The sequence below is a fragment of the Dendropsophus ebraccatus genome, chromosome 2 (genome assembly GCF_027789765.1).
Source record: "Dendropsophus ebraccatus isolate aDenEbr1 chromosome 2, aDenEbr1.pat, whole genome shotgun sequence".
Lineage (NCBI taxonomy): Eukaryota > Metazoa > Chordata > Amphibia > Anura > Hylidae > Dendropsophus > Dendropsophus ebraccatus.
In genome coordinates this window covers 81,425,433-81,447,349 of record NC_091455.1, presented here as the reverse complement: position 1 = coordinate 81,447,349, position 21,917 = coordinate 81,425,433, and positions in this window count along the sequence as shown.

Genomic DNA, 21,917 nt, shown 5'->3' with positions numbered 1-21,917 from the left:
AATTTCCATTTATTTACAACAAGTATAAATTTTAATACTGGTGAGAAACATAAACACAAGTTATATCAGCAATTTGATTAACTATTTTACTATAACAGGACCATATAGCTCTCTGTTCAGTTTCTCTGCACATGTGCTGCTTTTTATGCCCACATTGCTTATAAACAGCCAACTTTTAATGGGGGTATTATTAGCTATAGGATTATCTCTCTATGTATAATTTATTGGTATAAGTAAAATTAGCAAACACATATGTATAGCAATAAATAAATCAGAGAACTATAAATAAATAGCAAAATATAACTTCAGAGTGGGAAGAAGTTCTTTGGTAACTGTGTGTAAAGGAAAGGTTATTGATTTTCTATTTGATACATAGCTTACATTATCTCTCATGAAAAGCAGTAATGTATCTGTAAACAGATTTATTGGTGCTGGGAGAGAAAAAAGTGTTATTTTACTTCAATGGCAATGGATTTTTCTTTTTCATTTAACATGAAGATAGAACAGACAGACAGATAGACCTCCTAGTCACAGTTTGATTAGTTTCAACCCTAGATGCTACTGAATAACTGAATGCAAATGAGAAAAACCTTTCCCTTTTGGCTGAGGTCAGTAAAAAGAAGTTAAAAGACATTATGTGAAAGCTTTAGACCCTGACAGGCGTTGATAGAAAGAGAACAATCAGTAAAGAATGACAAATTATTAAAATTAAAAAAGAAGAAACCACGCTATCTGTCAAACAGTGATGCATTCAATCAGTTGCACAAAGCTGATATGTTTTAATAATTCTATTGTAGTAGTGGATCACATCCTGGGGACAGAGCTGTCAGAACTGCATTAACCCCTTAATGTTTTGGACCATTATGACCAAGAATTTTTTTTTTAATGTATTTCTGCATTTTAAAAGCTGTATTTATTATTTCCATCGTCATAGTCGTGAGGGCTTGTTTTCTGTGGGACAAACTGTTTATTATTTTTAATGGGGCCATTTTCGGGTAGAAATCATGTATTGTACTGTACCTTTATTTTATTCTTTTTTTTTAAAGGGAATTGTGCTAAAAATCACAATTTAGGCTAGGTTCACACCATGTTTTTTACAAACACACCATGCAGTTTTAAAAAAAACTTCTATTAAAATATACATTTAAAAAAAGGATGCCTTTTGATCATTTTTAAAGAAATTTTCACAATAAAAATGGAAAAATTAATCAAAGTGCATCCATTTTTTTCATAAATTTTTCTTCAGTTTTGTTTTGCAAAAATGGATGAAAAAAATGTAGTGTGAACCCAGCCTTACCTGTTCCTGCTTTCCATAGACACTAGTGTCTAAGAAGCCTTTCATAGAATGGACTGTAGGGCGGATTTTGTTTAAGGGTGCCTTCACACGTACCCGATCCGCAGCAGATCTCACACTGCGAGTTTGCATCAAAATCATCTGCGAATCCCTGTATAGTAAAGGCCTATGGGGTCACATACCCACAGCGGAATTTTCATTCTGCTGCAAATATATGACTTGGCCCCTTTAACCCCCCGCATCCTGCCACCCGCAGCCCAGCCCGAAACATACATTACCTGCTTGGCGCCGCGACTGTGTGAAGCTCCCAGCTCCCGTTGCTTCTCATCCGCTGCGTATCCGGTACGTGTGAAGGCACCCTAAGAAAGTTTGTAATAATATTCACCACTGAATCTCTTCTATACCCCTATAATTGACAAATGACAATGATTAATAGATGAAATGGTCATAATTTAACCAAGTTGTCTAGTCATGCTTTATACCTGCCATTTTTTGCACTGAAGCTCAAAGACCTATGTACTGCACTGATCTAGAGACTCAGTGCTCTGCTCCTACAGCCTGCTATAGCTGCTAGGAAGAAGGAGACTGTCCTCCGAACGTCTGCAGGACAACAGCAGGTTGGACATTTCGGAAAATGTGTCAGCCTGTGAGCATTCCACATACTACTTACCATAGAATGGAATACATCTCCTATTTGGCACCTTTAGGTCCCCTTCCACTCATCTATTCTACCTACTGACAATATGCACTGACTTTGACATACTCGCAGCGGGATTACAATCCCGCTGCAGGTATGTCATGTCATTAAAGTGAATGGGAAGGTATCCGCAGTGGCTTTCACTGTGAACTCGCAGATTGAAATCCGCTGCAGATACGGTATGTGTGAACCCGGCTTAAAGCTTACTACTGTTTTAATACATGAAATACATTCTATATACTGTATTCTACACTGCACTGTAGGGTTATATATCTTTCATAAACTCTCACTTATTACAGCAATATAATAATGGTAATTACTGAAATGACAACAGCTGATGTACATACCACATAAGACCAATGAAAAGTATGTCTAGATTACCTTGGCCTGATCTAAAAGTTTTAGAGACAGGTTACTAATTACTGAATAGCTCTTTGCAGTTATTTGAAAGTGCTAATTCCACAAACTAAAGTTTCATGTCTGTTTTAATGGAAACTTGAAGACAGTGAATTTTTCACAAAAATCACCTGCATTGATTTTCTCTGCTTGATTGAATATGTGGGCAAAGAAGACGTACAGGTCTATTGTTCCTTGTTTGGCACCACTATCTGTTTACTAAGGTCTGTTCTTGTTAGTACAGGGACAACTTGCAAGAGAAAATGATATGCAGTTAAATGCATTGGCTATATATTACCCTCTCATTCAATTTCTTCTAAGAGTTAAAAAAAAAATCTGAAAATTTATATAAAGATATTTGGGTAGCCACACTTAATGTGTGATAGACAAGTATGGCCTTAAGTATTTTTGGCTGTTCCATGCCTTAAGCTCGGTGACCTAATTATACAGGTAGTGCAGTTAAATAGTGCCACCTGTTATAAAGGTACTGTCAAGAGGTTTCAATTTGAACATGTCTCATGCATGAGAAAGACATTTATTTTTAAAGTTACCCTCTGTGCTTGAGTTCTAATGTATTCTATCAGGTCTATTCTGACATTGGTACTATGTCAGCTCTGAAACATTTATAAAAATAAATGAGCTCAGTAAGATTTCCAAAGGACACAATATATTATACTTAATCCCATTGTTTCTAACTTTAGGAAAACTTAGAACAGGTGTAAATAATGACCTGTTTGATGGCAAATGCTTCTTTGCTATTGCATAGGTACAATTCAAGAATCCATATAGAGAAGGAAGCGAAGTTGCAATCACTGATTAAAAATCTTCCTCTTCTTTTTTCCATAATTAAACCAAGCAATATAGGACAAAGTGCAGATAGCGCATGAGCAGATGCCACGGAGGTATTAGTGCTGTTTCACGCCCTTACGGCGCTTCTACGGACCACCCTCCTTCCAAACGTCATCATGTTATTTAAATAGACCAGGTGATGATGACGTCAATATCATGTGAAACATAATTAGTAAAAACACATATACAAAAATATATACATGATTAAAAAGAAAGATCCGATACAACTAGCACACAAAGTTACAAAAGGAGGCTACAATTAACCCTCTCATTGAGGCCCCCTGGACCTTCAGCTTCTGTACCAATGATCCATAGTAACTCTGTTTTCAAGAGAGCCCGATGTCTGTCTTGCCTTGCTTAATTATGCACCCTTTCTATGCCAGCAAATTTTAAAACACAATGGTCACCATTATGACTATCTTTCATGTTATTTATTGATCTAGTGACTCCTATTCCAGTTTTTAAAGAGTATAGATGCTCCCTAAAACAGGTACAAAGGGCGCTTTTAGTCTGGCCAATATAAAATAGTATATAAGTAAAAAGTTACTCCTACTGTGCTGGTAGCGTAACATATACCCCAACATGCGTTTCACCATAGATGCTTCCTCCAAGGATGTAGAGTCATCTTTTGTGAGCACAAGTTTAACATCTTGATATTGTTATGTTTTATGTGTTAATTGTATATTAATAAAGTGATCAATAAATTTATTTTCTATATGAAAATGTATGTCCATGTGTTGTGGTTGTATAACTTCCATCAACAGTACCACAGAAACAAAGCCCCAACATTTTTTGCTTCATTGCTCCCCAGAACAGACTCCCAAAACTTCTGTGGCCTATGTATTTTAGTTAGATTTTAGGCAAGTTGGAGTCTACCTTTCTAATGTTTTCAATTCAGTGGAGATGTGTGTCAAGCACTTGAGAACTTTTTGATCACCTGCCCCCTCCCCCCCATCTGTCAAGTCCAGGTAGTGTAGCCAGTGTTCCTTTAACTTTGAACGTGCATGCTAGCTATATCTCCAACAAAATTCATTGCCTTTGCTATCTTTTTCAGTCTTTCTCTTAACCTTTTGGACCACTCTTCACCCTGATAACTCTATGGGCTGCTGCTGACGGTTGTATGTGACTAGTTATAAAAAAAACAGCTGAGGGTTGGTGACAATTTATCAATGTATCAGACAGGGCACAACACAACAGCAATGCAAATATCTCTCCTATACTGGATTTCAGAAGATTGGAACAGTCTACCCCAGGATCTGGTCACAGCAAAAACAGGAGAGGGCTTCACAACAGGTTTAGACAAGTTCTTAGACCAAAATAACATTACTGCATATGTATAGAATGTACCCTACCCTTTCCCTCATCTATCCCCTCCTTGGTTGAACTTGATAGACATGTGTTTCAACCATACTATGTAACTATGTCAGATAGGTGATACATTGTAGCAAATGCTCAATTGGGTACGACTAGGCCGGGAAGGAAAATTGTTTATCTAGAAATTGATATATTTTCTAAAAAATGGACACAATCTACTTTCAGTGCGGTAAAAAATGTATTTAGCAAAACTATTGAGGCTACATTACACCAAAATAACTGAAAAGCTATTTTTTATATTACTCAATGCATCAAATGCATCAATCAAATGCATTACAGCATATTAACTCTTTTTCCAGCTCTTCCTTCCTTGTTTGCTATGAGTGATAGTGGTGCATGCAGGAATGTTAGTGCAGTCAGACATTGCAGTTATGCACAGCTTGTTAACTTGACTGATAGCCCTACAGCTGCTCCAAACACGAGCCCTGACAACAGTGCAGTAATAATATCAGATTCATATTTAGTGCATCCTTTACAGCTTCGCTGGTAGATATTTTTGTTACATCTCTGCTCACCTTTTCAAAAATAATGTTAGATTAGAATAAGTGTCTGCAACTTTGTTAATCTTAAATTTAGAAAGGTATGAAGATTTGCAAGAGGAAAGGGTGAATGGACCTTCAAGACTTTACTATAAGGCAGCAAATAAACTCTGTGTGAACCGAGAGTAAATACATTAATATATTGCTCCTAGCTAGGAATAAAACAGGACTCAATTTGTTATCAGCAGTAGTAGAGAACCACTTGTTAAAACTGACAGATAGCTCAGCTGGTAGCACAGTAAGATGTACTAGGGTAACATTAATGCCTTACTTGTAAACAAAATGCTCCTAAGACATGCAGGTAGATTATTATGTAAGACGTATGGGATGCCGAACATGTTCTCTAATTATCCTCTCATTATACCAAGGCAATCAAAAGCAATAGGTGGCCAGATGTAGCATTTTGGGGGAGTATGTTATACATTTCCCCCTCATTTTTGCCTATCATCTAACATTTGTTTAAAGAGAATCTGTCAGTTCCATATGATGCTCAGAGCTGAAGACATCTAGGAGGGCTAAAACAAGTAATACCTGTCTCTAAGCAGATGGCTGTTTGCAAAGTTATAAAATCACGGTTTTCTTTCAAGCTCAAGTGCTACAGAATTGGTACTGAGATGCAGTATGCATGCCTCCTCGCTCCCCCACCCCTCCCTGCCCTGCATGATTGATATACAGGGTTTAGTTTCCAGCACTGTGCCTTATACATTAATCATGCAGGGCAGTCAGGTATGTGGGAGGAAGATAATTCAGTATAACTCATCCAGATATCATTTATTCATATAGCTTTATGGCATTTGACAAAAACTGTTACAGCTGCAGACTTAGGGCTGTGTCTAGCTGTCTGCTAGATCAGCACACATAGAGCCTATTAGATGGCTCGTGCAGCAAGGGTGATATGGACATAGGGTTCAGAAGCAATATCAGCAAAATTTGGCTTGAGTCATACGATTATTGCTCCATGTAAAAAAGCCCTAAGAGAGTCTTTAGATGCATCAGATTTAGCACATGGACTCTGATTGATAAATCTAGTGTATCTGTAGAGTATGTAGTCTAAATTTAGAATATTATTTGGCTTACTTACTGTAAACCATTTAGACCCCCTTTTTCCCAGCCCTTCTGTCACATGCAGAAGAAAAGTGTCCAAAACTCAGAATAAATGTTGCATAAGTCATGTGTTATTTTGGTGCAGATTTTATTTACGGTAGCAAATCTTGGCCACCACTTCTTGAATTAAAGGGAAACTATCAACAGGTTGGACAAATCTAAACTGCTGATAGCTCTGTATTATGCACAGGGCATTAAGAATGAAGGTCTGTCTTACTTTCCACCTTGGCACAGTTTCTATGCAGTTTTTAGTTTAATATTGTGTCTAGTAAACCAGTTTGGAGCATTGAGGATGGGGGTTACCACCACCCCAAAGCACCAATCCACCCCTGACCGGCCCACCCACCCCTTTTAATGACTATGAGTGGAGCGGGCCGGCCGAGGGTGGGCCAATTCACTGCTCTTGGAGTGGTAGCCCCGCCCACAGTGGTCCAAATGGCCTTATTAGATGCAGTATTAAAAAGCAAACTGCAAAGAAACAGTGCAGACGATAAAGATAAGAGACTTATCCTTAGCATCCCGTCCACAAAAGGCAACTATCAGCAAGTTTGATTCATCTAACCTGCTGATAGTTTCCCTTTAAGCAAAGAAAATTCATTTTTTATAAATATAAAGAAGATATAAAAGCAATAAAGCAATGCATTATAATGACACTATCACCCCTATTATGCAGGTCTTCCCAATTACAAGCTATGAGATGCTATAATATCACAAAATCAGGATATCACAATGAATATGTGTCCATGCAAGATGCCAACTCACTGTACATTGACGGCTATAGAGTTCTTGAAGCCTTGTGACTTTTATTTAAACTTATTCGGTTACAGTGTCTACATGGATCAAAGGATTATAACAAGGCTTCTTCAATTTACCAAGGCTAAAATGTTCAGGGCTGAAGGCTTTAATGTCCACGCCTGGAATTGAAACAGATTGCACTGCAGACAGGTGTCTCTTTGAGTAAGAGTGACACCACATTTAGAGAGAATGGCAGGAAACAAAGATAAACCAAAGGAAATTGTATGCTGTATGAAAAAAGACATCTGGTTACCTTTTTTTTCTCCTAAGTGAGAAAGAAAATCCTGTTTCCTCCAATACTGTAGTGGAGCTTTACTCCTGACAGAAACATCACGTCTGTCTCTGCCCTTGTCAACACATCTCGCTGTCCACGATCACTCATCATCTCCAGACAGACAGCAGTGAAAGAGATCATCAATTGCCAATGCAATTTTGCAGATACACTTCATAAATTTTAATTACATTCTGACTGAAAATGAATGGTCAGAAAATATAAAACATCTGCCATCCAGATCATTTACATTTTTCATACAATAAATCACCAACAACATCCACAACAATGGATTAAATCACATGGAGTGTAGTAGGTCAAGAAAGCAGAATAGACACCCATAGTGTGATTACTGTTTGGCCTGAAGCCATAGCACAATGTATCAAAACAGAAAAAAATACCCAAGGAACTGGCAGCCATTTTACTCTTGCGACCATAAATAAAAGTGTACTAGTTTCAGTCGGAGAATGGTAATTGATCTATTACCCCATCAACACAAAAATATGAGGATGTTTAAATAAAGGCATATCTTGACAATTATGACTGGAAAAAGTGGCCATTTATCATAAGTTTGGCTTGTTTATCTTCTCTTGAGGTCATCGGCTTCATTTTTAAAAAATCAATTTTTATTAGCATCATAGACGTAAATGCAGCATGTTAACTCAACAGATTTTTACAGTTAAAATTATATGATGTAATTGTCTTTTAACATCAAGCATTTCAGTCCTTTTGTTGACTTAATAATAAATTTTAGGAAAAAGATTTCTCATTGGCAAGCGATCAATCTAAGTGTGGAGCTAGAAAAAAAAGTCTATCATTGTCCAGCCGAGCTTGATAGAAAATGCAGACTGGAGACTAAAGGTTACATGCAATAGCGGAACCTGTTCTAATCCCGGCTTGATATTTTTAAAGTGTCACTGTCGTTATAGTTTTCAAAATCTAAATCAGCGGGGGATGTAATATAAAGAAAGTTTGCCATTTACATTCATTATTTTGTTGTTACCATGCTGTAAAACAAAGCTGTACTTACTTGTATCCAGGTCCAGTCTGAAGGCAGGAGACTAAATGCAGAGTGTGCTGGTTGAAAAAAAGAGTCTAAATGCAGGAAGTCCCCAGCCAGTACAGAGTGTCACAGCTCAATGTGTCTTTCAATCACGTGATTGATGCCTTCTCTGTGAGCGCGCAGATGACTGGGATTTCCTGTATTTAGTTTCTTTTTTTTTCTCCAAGGAGTCTAAACACAGGAAGTGCTGTGTTTTCCGTGATGACAAAAAAAAAAGAATGTAAATTGCAAACTTGCTTTATTTCACATCCCTTGTTGATTTAGATTTTAAAAGTTATAACGAAAGAGACACTTTAAGGTAAAGCATCTGGCCAATAATATTTTTTTTTAAATATGTTATTACTTATGGAAAGTTAGACAAATTTCTAATGTACATTAATTATGGGAAATGCACATATACTGCTATTTCCCTTAATTTATTAGATCATGGAGATTCTCGCAGAAACCGTGACGTCACGGTGTAATTCCTATGGAGTGTCCAGCAGGGGGCGGACTATATATAGAAGTCAATGAGTACCATTGACTTCTATATATAGTGCGCCCCTGCTGGACACTCTATTAAATCAACGGATGTGTATGTAAAAATGTTATGTACAGTATGTTTTGATTGAATACATTTATGAAATACTTTGGGGAGCAAGTGTCCTTGCTCCCCAAAGTATCCCATACATGCATTAAATTAATACATTTTTAAGGGCACCGAGCAGGGAGGGAGAGAGGTGCCTGTGCATTTACCTCCCCGCTCCCTCCCTTCTCGGTGCTGGGCACATATACACAGTACTACTCCTCCCATCTTCTGCTCATAGTATGAGCAGAGGATAGGGGAGTAGTACCTGTGCTATCCCCATTACGCCGCAGCCGCACAGCTGCTCATCACAAGGGCTTCCTCATGCCCCCTCCTCCGCTCCCCCTCCTCCCAGCTTCCAATTTCTAACTATGCAGCCCTCCCCCACCCCGCAGGGAGCACGGTGCTCGCGGTGCTTCCTGTCCCCGGCCGGCATGCAGTATGTGGGAGCAGAGAGCGGGGGCCAGTGGCGGCGGTGAGCGGCGGCATAGTTAGAAATTGGAAGCTGGGAGGAGGGGGAGTGGAGGAGGGGGCATGATGAAGCCCTTGTGATGAGCAGCTGTGCGGCTGCGGTGTAATGGGGATAGCACAGGTACTACTCCCCCATCCTCTGCTCATACTATGAGCAGAGGATAGGAGGGGTAGTACTGTGTATATGTGCATAGCACCAAGCAGGGAGGGAGGGGGGAGGTAGATGCACAGGCACCTCTCTCCCTCCCTGCTCAGTGCTCTCCAAATGTATTCATTGAATACATTTATGGGATACTTTGGGGAGCAAGGACACTTGGTCCCCAAAGTATTCCATAAATGTATTCAATCAAAACATACCTTACATAACATTTTTACATACACATCCATTGATTCAATAAGGTGCCCAGCAGGGGCGCACTATATATAGAAGTCAATGGTACTCATTGACTTCTATATATAGTGCGCCCCCTGCTGGACACTCCATAGGAATTACACCCTTCGTCGTGACGTCACAGTTTCTGAGAGAATTCTAAGACTCCATGATCTAATAAATTTAGGAAAATAGCAGTATATGGGCATTTCCCATAATTAATGTACAATAGAAATTTGTCTAACTTTCCATAAATAATAACATATTAAAAAAATATTTTTGGCCGGACTTCTCCTTTAAAGCTGGCCTATTTTTTTTTTAATGGTATCCCTTTTTTTAAGATGTGTCATTGCAACACATCAGGACTAAGTTTTAAGACCAGGCTCTAGAGCCCCCACTGAACCCTTAAAACAACACGCAGCCACACTCATCTGAGAACTATGCTTTTGCAGGCATTTACACTGTAGCGCTGAGTTCACATGTAGTATTTTAATCAGTTGAACCGACACAGAAAAAAAGCTATAAGCTCTGTGTACACACATGTGAACCCAGTCTTAGTGTCTTTTTAGCTATCTTTTCAGAATCTGCTGTCGTGTTGTGTGTACATAGGTAATACTAATAACTCAAGTTTCTTATCACCATTTGGGCTGCACTGTAACAAAGGACAATCTTTATTATTGCACTGTTATTAGTTTATAGGCTATGTGGGTGGGGTAGATTCACTTTAAATACAAAAAATGCATTTTTATTTTTAAGAATAGTCCGTTCAATGTCTGTAATTTTATTTAAATATCTGAGGCAAAATAATTAGGATCCTACCTAAAGGGACCTTACCTCCTTACATTCTGCCAATACATATTATATAAAATCTGCGGTATATTAAATAAATATACATGGCATATTAAGCATGCCTTCATGACTTTGTAAATGTAATGCCAAAGCCATAGCCACAAGTCACTGTGTATGACATGCAACATAGGCATTTTAACCAAGTGCCAGTGTTAATGAAATATTTCTTTTATTATTATTGTAAGGGTGATAGCAATATTTCTACATTATGTTATTATTTGCACTGAGAGCAGAAGCTGTTGTAATGTTGTAATCAGCCAGTATAATATTATTTATTAATGAGATGGTTTCCTTATATGCAGATTTCCTATGCAAGAGTGAATTATTTACAAGGTGCAGATTGTAGATTTCAGCCATCAGCTGCCAGTGATTTATATTCTCCGTTATTGTTTTAGTAATGCTTAAAAATGACAAAAAGGGAAGTGGTCTATGTTCTATTTAGAGTGAAATGGTAAAATGATATCAGTAATACTTTCTAATGCATCAACTGAACATTTAGGCTATATGTGTGTGGAAGTGCCGTATAGAGGAGCAGTGTTGGACAAATATAACTTAGGTCCCCTGTGCAAAAAAAAACAGTATGTGCCCATATCCTTTTTGTCAGAATGCCTTCAGCTTGGTGAACATGATGCCTGTCATGTTCTTAGGGGAACAATGAACCCTATTTAAACCCAGTCCACTGTCCCTGCCTACTTGGATGTACTGCTCTAGGCAACAGACCCCAACTTGGTGACAGTCCCTGCCCTGTTAAGGGCAGGGCTGGTCAATGAGAATAGTCGGCAGTCCACATTAAAACAGGCCAAGGACAGAAACACTGTCAGAAGCAAGGTACAAAATCAGATTACAAGTCGAAGTCAGAAATCAAATGCAGAAGTCAGGAACACAGGGAGTCAGAACAAAGAATAAACCCTGGTAATACAAGGCAAGCCAAACCTATCACTTGCAGCTATGGAGTATCAGCTGCCTGTTTAAATCCTGATTTTCATGGATTGGCCTGATGCTCCTGCACAGCTGCGCTCCTGCCCCGACCGCTGATAGGCTGCTTATTTGCAGCATCAGCCTGCTAGGCAAGTACAAGGCCCTCTACTGCTGCAACTCTACAGAGGGGACAATGTGTCAATGTCATATTTAACGTTGCGGACCCATGGGTATTAGTCAGCATGGCTGGTCGCCGCTCCCAAATATATAGCCATTTACCCATGGTGAACTGTGTAAGCGTAACCCGCCAAAATGTGTAAGCGTAACCCGCCAAAATGCAAAATTGCTGATTTTTTGTCACATTATATTCAGAAAATTTTGTAATAAAAGTGATCAAAAAGTCGCATATATGCAGACAGCGGGCAGACAGCGGGAATCAGAAGACGAGAGTTCAGGTTCATACGAATCTGAACCTCGGCCAATTCGCTCATCTCTAGACAGGGCTCTGGGGGTAATCTCTTTATAGCTGCAACCCCTTTCTCCCTGGACAGAGAGTAGTGCTATACTGTGCTTACCCTATACCCTACTCATTCCTTTCTGCAGTCTCTGTCATTCCTTGCGTTACCCAGCCTCTCCATTCCTGCTATACTGTGCATGACTTACACTCAGCTATTGACACTGCTCTAGCAAAAAGTTTCTGTCACTGTCCTCCTGCACAGCTCTGGGATTCTCACTTCCTGATTGGTCCGTGAGGAACACACACCCCTTCCCCATTGCTGTCATGTGACCACACAGACCTCTGACAGCAGCACTGCTTCTCTATTCTAGCCGATTGTACTATGCTCCTGCATTTTGGGGATCTGCAGCTCCATCCTGTATCTGCAAACTGCTGCTGTTTTTTCATTCTTATGCACTTACTATTCATAATACACCAAATGCTGATTGCTGTACTGTACAGTAACTTGTTTGTAACAAAATGTTTGTTTAATTTGTTTTACATGTTAATTATTTTTGGGGTGTGGAGCCATTTGTCTGCCTTTCAATGATTTGTTAAGGGAAAATTTGCTTTGGTTTAAGAGTGATTTGAATTGAAGCATGTTCCGGGAACGAATTATGCTTGTAATCCATGGCACCACTATATATATATATATATATATATATATATATACAGTACATACACACACACACCTGGCATATAGCTAGGCAAGATACACCTTTTCCTGTGCATGTCAAAATGTTCTCTAATAGGGAGGAGTATTTGCTGTCAGCTTGCTAATACATCCCTATGACAGTGACATCTCTATCTGTTTCGAGATAGTATACTATAATGACTGTGAGTGAGTTTAAGAGTTAGTCTACAAATGTAGCACAAGGCACATGCTTGTCATTTGGAAGATATTGTCATCTGCATTGAGTAACATTGCATTACTTCAGCACAAAAAAAAAGTCACACAAAGAAAAATGGAAAATGAAAAGCAATTGGATTACATTTTTCTTATTAGGAAAGAAGCTACAAATGTTAGGCTCCATGCACAAGGAGCAAAAGCAAAAAGCCACGGAATCCCGTCAGCCTCTGTGTCATAATGACAGTCTATGGGAGGCTCACACGGCTCCTCTCTCCGCGCTGAAGAATGAACATGTGTGCACGGAGCCTTAAGGAGTAATTCTTAATTACCAGAAAATACATATGCCCATCATTACATAGACTTTAATAGTCAAACTTTTGCCAAAAGGATGTACCATAGCCCTAATGGGAAAACCCACTTTAACCCCTTGCCTCCGCAGCCTGTTTTGGCCTTAATGACCAGGCTCATTTTTCAAAATCTGACCTGTCTCACTTTATGCGCTTATAGCTCAGTGATGCTTTAACGTATGCTAGCGATTCTGAGATTGTTTTTTCGTCACATATGGCACTTTATATTAGTGGCAAAATTTGGTCATTACTTTGTGTGTTTTTTGTGAAAAACATCAAAATATCATGAAAAATTTGAAAATTTTGCATTTTATGAACTTATGAAATTCTCTGCTTCTAAAAAAGGAAGTCATAGCACATAAATTAGTTACTAAATCACATTACCAATATGTCCTCTTTATTCTGGCATAATTTGGGAAACATATTTTACTTTTTTAGGCTGTTATGGGGCTTAGAAATTTATTAGCAAATTATCACATTTTCATAAAATTTCAAAAACTGATTTTTTTAGGGACCAGTTCTTTTTTTAAGTGGGTTTAGGAGGCTTGTATACTGGAAACCCCCATAAGTGACCCCATTTTGGTAACTAGACACCTTAAAGAATTAATCTAGTGGTATAATGAGCATTTTAACCCTACAGGGGCTGGAGGAAAGTATTCACAATTAGGCCTTAAAAAAATCGAAAATTTTAATTTTCCAATAATATATATGTTTAGATTAAAGTTTCTCCTTTCCAAAAGGAACATGAGAGAATCTGCACCCCGAAATTTGTAACGTAGGTTCTCTTGAGTACAACGGTACCCCATATGTGGGCGTAAACCACTGTATGGGCACACAGCCGGGCTCAGAAGGGAAGGAGCGCCAATTAGCTTTTTTAAAAAGTTTGAGCGCCAGGTGCGTTTGCAGTGCCCCTGTAGTGTCAGCAGAATAGAATCCCCCCAAAAGTCACTCCATTTTCGAAAGTACACCCCTCAAAGAATTCATCTTGGGGTAGGATGAGCATTTTGACCCCACATGCATTAGAGGAAAGTATTCAAAATTAGACAGTAAAAATGAAAAACACGAATTTTTCCAATAATATGTTCGTTTAGTTTGAAATTTCTCAATTTCACAAGGAAAAAGAGAAAAAAAGTACCCCAAAAATTGTAACGCAGGTTCTCCTGAATACAACGGTACCCCATATGTGGGCATAAACCACTGTATGGGCACACAGCCGGGCTCAGAAGGGAAGGAGCGCCAATTAGCATTTTCAGTGCAGATTTTGCTGAAGAAGTTTCTGAGCGCCAGGTGCGTTTGCAGCGCCCCTGTAGTGTCCGTAGAAAAGAACCCCCCCAAAAGTCACCCCATTTTGGAAAGTACACCCCTCAAAGAATTCATCTTGGGGTGTGGTGACCATTTTGACCCCACAGGTATTAGAGGAAAGTATTCAACATAAGACAGTAAAATTGAAAAACTTGAATTTTTCCAATAATATGTTTGTTTAGTTTGAAATTTCTCAATTTCACGAGGAACAGGAGAGAAGCTGCATGCCGAAATCTGTAACGCAGGTTCCCCTGAGTAGAACGGTACCCCATATGTGGGCATAAACCACTGTATGGGCACCCAGCCGGGCTCAGAAGGGAAGGAGCGCCAATTAGCATTTTCAGTGCAGATTTTTCCGAAGAAGTTTCTGAGCGCCAGGTGCGTTTGCAGAGCCCCTGTAGTGTCAGCAGAAGAGAACCCCCCCAAAAGTCACCCCATTTAGGAAAGTACACCGTTCAAAGAATTCATCTTGGGGTGCAGTGAGCGGTTTGACCCCACAGGTATTAGAGGAAAGTATTCAAAATAAGACAGTAAAAATGAAAAACTCGAATTTTTCCAATATATGTTCGTTTAGTTTAAAATTTCTCAATTTCACGAGGAATGGGAGAAAAAATGTACCCCAAAATCTGTAACGCAGGTTCTTCTGAGTACAACGGTACCCCATATGTGGGCATAAACCACTGTATGGGCACACAGCAGGGCTCAGAAGGAAGGGAGCGCCAATTTGCTGGAGCAAAACCGCAGCTAGTAATGGGTATTAGAATAGCGCAGTTACTAAAATACAATAAAAAAATGAGATTACAGGTAATGTGGGGTGGTTACGGATAATCTGGGGTGGTTACGGGCAACCTGCGGTGGTTACGGGCAACGTGGGGTGGTAACGGGCAACGTGGGGTGGTAACGGGCAACGTGGGGTGGTAACGGATAAACTGAAGTGCTTATAGGTAATCTGGGATGGGAACCTGTAACGTGCGGTGGTCGGGGGCAACGTGCGGTGGTCGGAGGCAACGTGCGGTGGTCGGGGGCAACGTTCGGTGGTCGGAGGCAACGTGCGGTGGTCGGGGGCAACGTGCGGTGGTCGGGGGCAACGTGCGGTGGTCGGGGGCAACGTGCGGTGGTCGGGGGCAACGTGCGGTGGTCGGAGGCAACGTGCGGTGGTTAGAGGCAATCTGGGGGGAATTACATGTCATTAGGGGCAACATGGGGTGGTTACAGACAATCTGCGGTGGTTACGGGCAACATGGGGTGGTTACAGACAATCTGGGGTGGTTACGGATAAACGGAAGTGCTTATAGGTAATCAGGGGTGGGTACATGTAATTTTGGGTGGTTACGGCAATCTGGAGGGGGTCACTGGCAACGTGTGTGAGTTAGAGGCAAAGTGCAGTGGTTAGAGGCAACGTGCGGTGGTTAGAGGCAATCTGGTGGGAATTACATGTGATTAGGGGCAACCTGGGGGGGTTACAGACAATCTGCAGTGGTTATGGGCAACATGGGGTGGTTACAGACAATCTGTGGTGGTTACGGGCAACCTGGGGGGGTTACAGACAATCTGCGGTGGTTATGGGCAACATGGGGTGGTTACAGACAATCTGCGGTGGTTATGGGCAACATGGGGTGGTTACAGACAATCTGGGGTGGTTACGGATAAACTGAAGTGCTTATAGGTAATCAGGGGTGGGTACATGTAATTTTGGGTGGTTACGGCAATCTGGTGTGGTTACGGGCAATCTGGAGGGGGTCACTGGCAACGTGTGTGAGTTAGAGGCAAAGTGCAGTGGTTACGTGCAATATGGGGGGGTTACGGGCAATCGGGGCTGATTACGGACCATCTGGAGGGGCTCACTGGCAATTTGGAGTGGTTACAGGCAACGTGCGGTGGTTATGGGCAACGTGCGGTGGTTATGGGCAATGTGTGGTGGTTATGGGCAACGTGCGGTGGTTATGGGCAGCGTGCGGTGGTTATGGGCAACGTGCAGTGGTTAGTGGCAACGTGCGGTGGTTAGTGGCAACGTGCGGTGGTTATGGGCAACGTGCGGTGGTTATGGGCAACGTGTGGTGGTTAGTGGCAACGTGCGGTGGTTAGTGGCAATGTGCGGTGGTTATGGGCAATGTGCGGTGATTACGTGCAATCTGGGGCGGATACGGGCAATCTGGGGCGGATATGGGCAACCTGCGGTGGTTACGGGTAATTTGGGGGGGTTAGGGGTAATCTGGGAGTAAAGTGCAATTATTACTATAATAAAAAGTGTGTGTTTTATTTTTTTGTATGTTTTTCACTTTTTGTACTTTATACATTAATTTTCACTGTATTACTATGATTACTGTGATATTTTCTATCACAGTAATCATAGTTCAGTGACAGAGACCAAATTGGTCTCTGTCACTTTAAATTTTCTGAGATAACTGATTCTGGAGCGCATGCGCACTTCAGAATCAGCCTGGACGTCGAGGAGGACGGAGCTCCGTGGATCAGGTAACGTATGTGGGGAAGGGGGGGTGACTGGGGGATGGGGGTGACTGGGGGGGTGGGGGGCGACTTGGGGGGGGGCACGGTGACACTTTTTATCCCCTGTCACCAATGATTTATGGTGACAGGGGATAAAAAGTGCTGATCAGCACTGGGAACAGGCGATCGGCGGTATATAGTATATACCGCCGATCGCCTGCTCCGGGACCACACGGGGGGGTCCCCGATCACTGCCCCATGCTCTCCGCTACCTCCGGTGGCGGAGAGCATGGGGCTTTGATCACTAATTAATTTCCATCCCTGCGAACAAACATTGTTTGTTCGCAGGGATGGGGGCGGCCATCTTGGATCTGATGGCCGCCCGGGTAGGGTGATCGGGGGGCTGATCGCCGCTAAAACGGTAGTAGCGGCGATCCGCCGGCATCGGAGGACGAGGGGAGGGGGCCGGGGGACACAGACTGAGTGGCGGTGGGGGGAGGCAGCGTTCTGCAGCCTCCCCCCGCCGCCCGATCGGCGGGGGACACTGAATCTCCCCATAGACGCTGCGGTCGCATTGACCGCGGCGTTTATGGGGTTAACTGCCCGGGGGGGAGCGCGGCTCCCCTCCGGGCAGTGGCAGCAGGAGGACGCTGTGTGACACAGCCTCCTCCTGCTGCCCGATCGCATCTAGGGACAGAGGGGGGAGGCAGGGAAAGCATGACGTCCAGGGACGTCATGATGCATTCTGCCACTGCTTTTCATGACGTCCCTGGACGTCATATTGGGGGAAGGGGTTAATGGAAGCTTTAATGGAAGCCATTTAACTGGATTGAAAGATTTAGTACAGATTTGGATTAAGAGCATTGCTTTGGTTTAAGAGCGCACAGTACTGGGTGGGAGCGCGAGTGGAGGAGGGGCATGGTCTGCATAGCGGGGTCTACAGCCCTGTACTCTGACCCAGGAAGTCTCCCTAGCCTTCCAAATCATAGCAGATCCATTTCAGGCTGGGGCTTACATCAGGGGACAGGACTGTGGAGATGGTCTCTCCATAGCTGTAACCCCTCTCTCCCCGGACAGAGAGCGCTGCATGTATGTGCCCACATCTGCCCTGCACATTCCTTCATACTCCCTGCAGTCTCTGTCAGCCCTTGTGTTTCCCATCCTCTCCATTACTGTACAGTACCTTATAATATGACATATTCTGCCGTTTCTGAATGTTTGTTTCATTTGTTTTACATGCTATTCTGAATAATAAATCATTATTTTGGGGGGGTGGAACCAATTGTCTGCATTTATATGATTTCTAATGGGAAAATTTGCTTTGGTTTAAGAGTGGATTTGGATTATAAGCGCGGTCCTGGAACGAATTATGCTCGTAATCCAAGGCACCACTGTACATACAATTTGTGTTTTCTGATTTGAGTCAATGGCAGCCATACATTCATATGAATTGTCTGAAAGTCTTGTAGAACATAATAGCAGAACATACTAGAACAATATACAGTTGTAAAATATACACAATATACAGAATAAAAATTAGCAATACTAAATACTTTTACAGGCATACTCAAAGCTTCAAAATGTCGCCCTAGCTTCCTTAACTCCCTAAGGACCAAAGAAATTTTTTTAAAAACATTTCCTCCTTTCCTTTCCTCCTGTTTAAAGGTAGCTTTACACGTACCGGATCCGCAGCGCATTTCACGCTGCGAGTTTGCAGCGAAATCTGATGTGGATCCTGTACTGTGAAGCTGAATGGGTCCCACACATGCTGCGTGTATGGGACCCGGCCCCTTTAACCCTCCCTGCTGCCGTGCATTGATTGGCTGATGAGGAGCGAGGAGAGCCGGGAGCCTCACACAGCCGCAGCTCTGAGCAGGTAATGTATGCTTGGGTCTGGGGCTGCGACCGGGCTGGGGCTGGGTCCTATACACGCAGCGTGTATGGGACCTATTCAGCTTCACAGTACAGGATCCGTAGTGGATTTTGCTGCAAACTCGCTCATGTTTTTGCACTTACACCTTTTACCCTGTGAGATTAGGTATTAGACATTTTAATAGTTTGGGGGATCCACAACAATAAAAAAAAGTGCTTTTAAATACAAAAGGGGATGATTTAAAATGTTATTATGGAAAGGATTTATTTATATATTAAAATAAAATTTTTACACCTTTTTTAAGTACCCCTCAGGGACCTCAATGAGCAATAGCCTATATGCTCGTAGGGATTAATACAGTACCTATGTTCTGCATTGATCCATCATCTCTTAATGCAATTGTTACAGGCAGTCTGGTGCAATAGCCGATCTTAGGCAGCCCTTAGGGTACCTTTAGACAGAGAGATTTATCTGACAGATTTTTGAAGCCAAAGCCAGGAATGGATTTAAAAACAGGAGAAATCTCACTCTTTCCTTTATGAACTGTTCTCTGTTTATAGTCTGTTCATGGCTTTGGCTTTCAAAATCTGTCAGATAAATCTGTGTAAAGGCACCCTTAGACTGCACTGAGAACGGATCAAGTTCCCGCAATCTCACTGCAGGGAGCTGATCCCCACCCAACAGACCACCAATGTACTGTAGGTAATCCGGGCCATTTTAATGCCACTATATGCCTCACAGTAGTTTGTCCCCACTAGGGTTCCTGCAGAGTAGGTAACTTCCACAAAGCAGATATTTTTTTTCCAAATAGTACCACAAACAGTAGTTATCTCCCATTTGTGGCCCCACACAGCATATAGCTCCTATTAGGAACCGAACACAGCACAAAACCCTCATCATAGCTGCAGGGGAATGATAAGAAGAAAGCTCTTGCCGGAGCTTCAGATCAGCCAACAATCGTTTCACTGCAGAGATCATTTGTTCACACCATGTTCTTGGTTGTTCTTGAAAAATAATGGCTGATCAACTTCGTATTTGTATATACTGTCAATAGCCTTCATTTTTGCAAATGAAATATAAATTTTATAGGGGCTGTTTGGGGAGCAGAAAACCTGTTCATCCCAGTGTTCCACTTCCTCCCTATGGCCATTTCAGAAGGTTTGAGAGGTGGCCGCATTGCATGTAGTTAAAACTACACCCACACAATGCACAATAGGCCACATCCTGCAGCTATTTGACATTACGTGAGGGGGAAGGATATACCCACATTCGATACTGGCAACATGCACCCATCCCCCTCTTGTCTCGGAAGGTATTTTTCCAGGATATACAGAGGGACAAAGTGGAGGATCCTAGAGCAGAGAAGGTAAGACCCATTCAGCTCCCCAAGCAACCCCTATAATTTTGCTAACCCTGTAGCTGCAAGATCCGCTGCAGATCCCTGCCCTGTACACTTATAGGCAGACAAACTCGCAGCGGGATAAATAATCCGCTGTGAGTATGTCAGCAGCCCGCCCAGGGCAGGGCTTTCTGCGGCCGCTATTCACTGAAGACATGTCACGAGAGATCCCGGTTGCAGCGTATACTATATGTATACTCTCCGGCTGGGATCCCATAGAAGATAACGCAGCGTGTCCTTTCGTACAAAAGATACGCTGTGGGAACATAGCCTAAGGTTACATCAATACAGAATGCAGCGCAGAAAGGAAAGTCACTTTCTTTCTGCTGTATGTCACTTTCATATGGAAAACTGGTATAAAAAAAACAAAATGTAAATGCAGACAGAGATTTGAGCTGATTTGAATTCATTGACCATTTCAGATTTTTAGGCGCATATACAGTATGCTAAGTTGCTAAGAGTTAAAGAGGTAGTGATGAAAATATTTATTTGCACATGTAGCAGGTGCCAAAAAGACATCTGGTGGATGTTATCTATGTCATTAACATTTGCTGTCTTATTAGGTGGTGCCATACAGCTGCTGTGATTTGGGCAATGAATGCTACAATGCATTAAAGATGACAGCATCTGCAACATAGTACGTTGGAGAATTCTGCATTTATACTTTTCTTATCGTATAAATTCTGCAGCATCTTTTCTTAGACTTCAGTGGTGTGTCACATCTCTGTTAATATTCCTGGAAATGTGTGCATTAATTTACAGCAAGGTATTATAGCCCCCTTATCAACTGACCACTCAGTGCTGAATGTATATGATGCAGGAGAATTGCATTGGCTAACGGCTGCCACTATCCAGACAAGTCTGATTAGCAGAAGGAACGTTCAGTGGGGGACCCGGAGACAATGCAGGAGGACCCCAGGGGAGCATGATGAGGTAAGAATAGCATTGATCATTATGTTGTACAGAAGGGCAGCAATATATCAAAAGTTTTCCATTGCCAGAATACCCCATGTAAACTCCAGCATGCCTATGGCTTCTTCCATGGCTTCCGGGACTCCCTAGGGCAGCATCAAATTTCTTTAGCCACTGGTATTCAAACGGTCAGTCTCAAGCATGCTCGAGTTATGCTTATCTTTAGTAAATATATATAGATATCTATAAACTTTATCAATGCTTTCAATAAAAAGTTTTTTTTGGCAAAAAATCCTAAATGCATGTAAATTTTTTGCCAAAACCTAATTAAAAAAATTGATAAATTCCCCTCACAGTATTTGTATAGATCATGACAAATCTAACAATTTAATAAGAACAAATAAACATATAAGCTACGACCGTTTCATGATCTAACACAATAAAGGGGAATAAAAAAAAGAAGAAGTGCCCCAGTATAAAAGAGTCCATGTTTTATACAGATTTCACCTCCCAAGTCATTATGGAATCATTTGGTATTCATTGCGATAACACCAATCATAATGAACTCATTTGGAATTCATATGGCTGTCATACGCACTTCCAATGGAATTCCATTGTGGTTTAGAGCTAGTTAATGCTAATAGTAATGGACACTTAAAAAGAAAGTGTCGCCATATAGGGTCAGTGAGATCAGAATATTTGGTTTATTCAAGAAAAAAGCTCATCCTTTTGGAG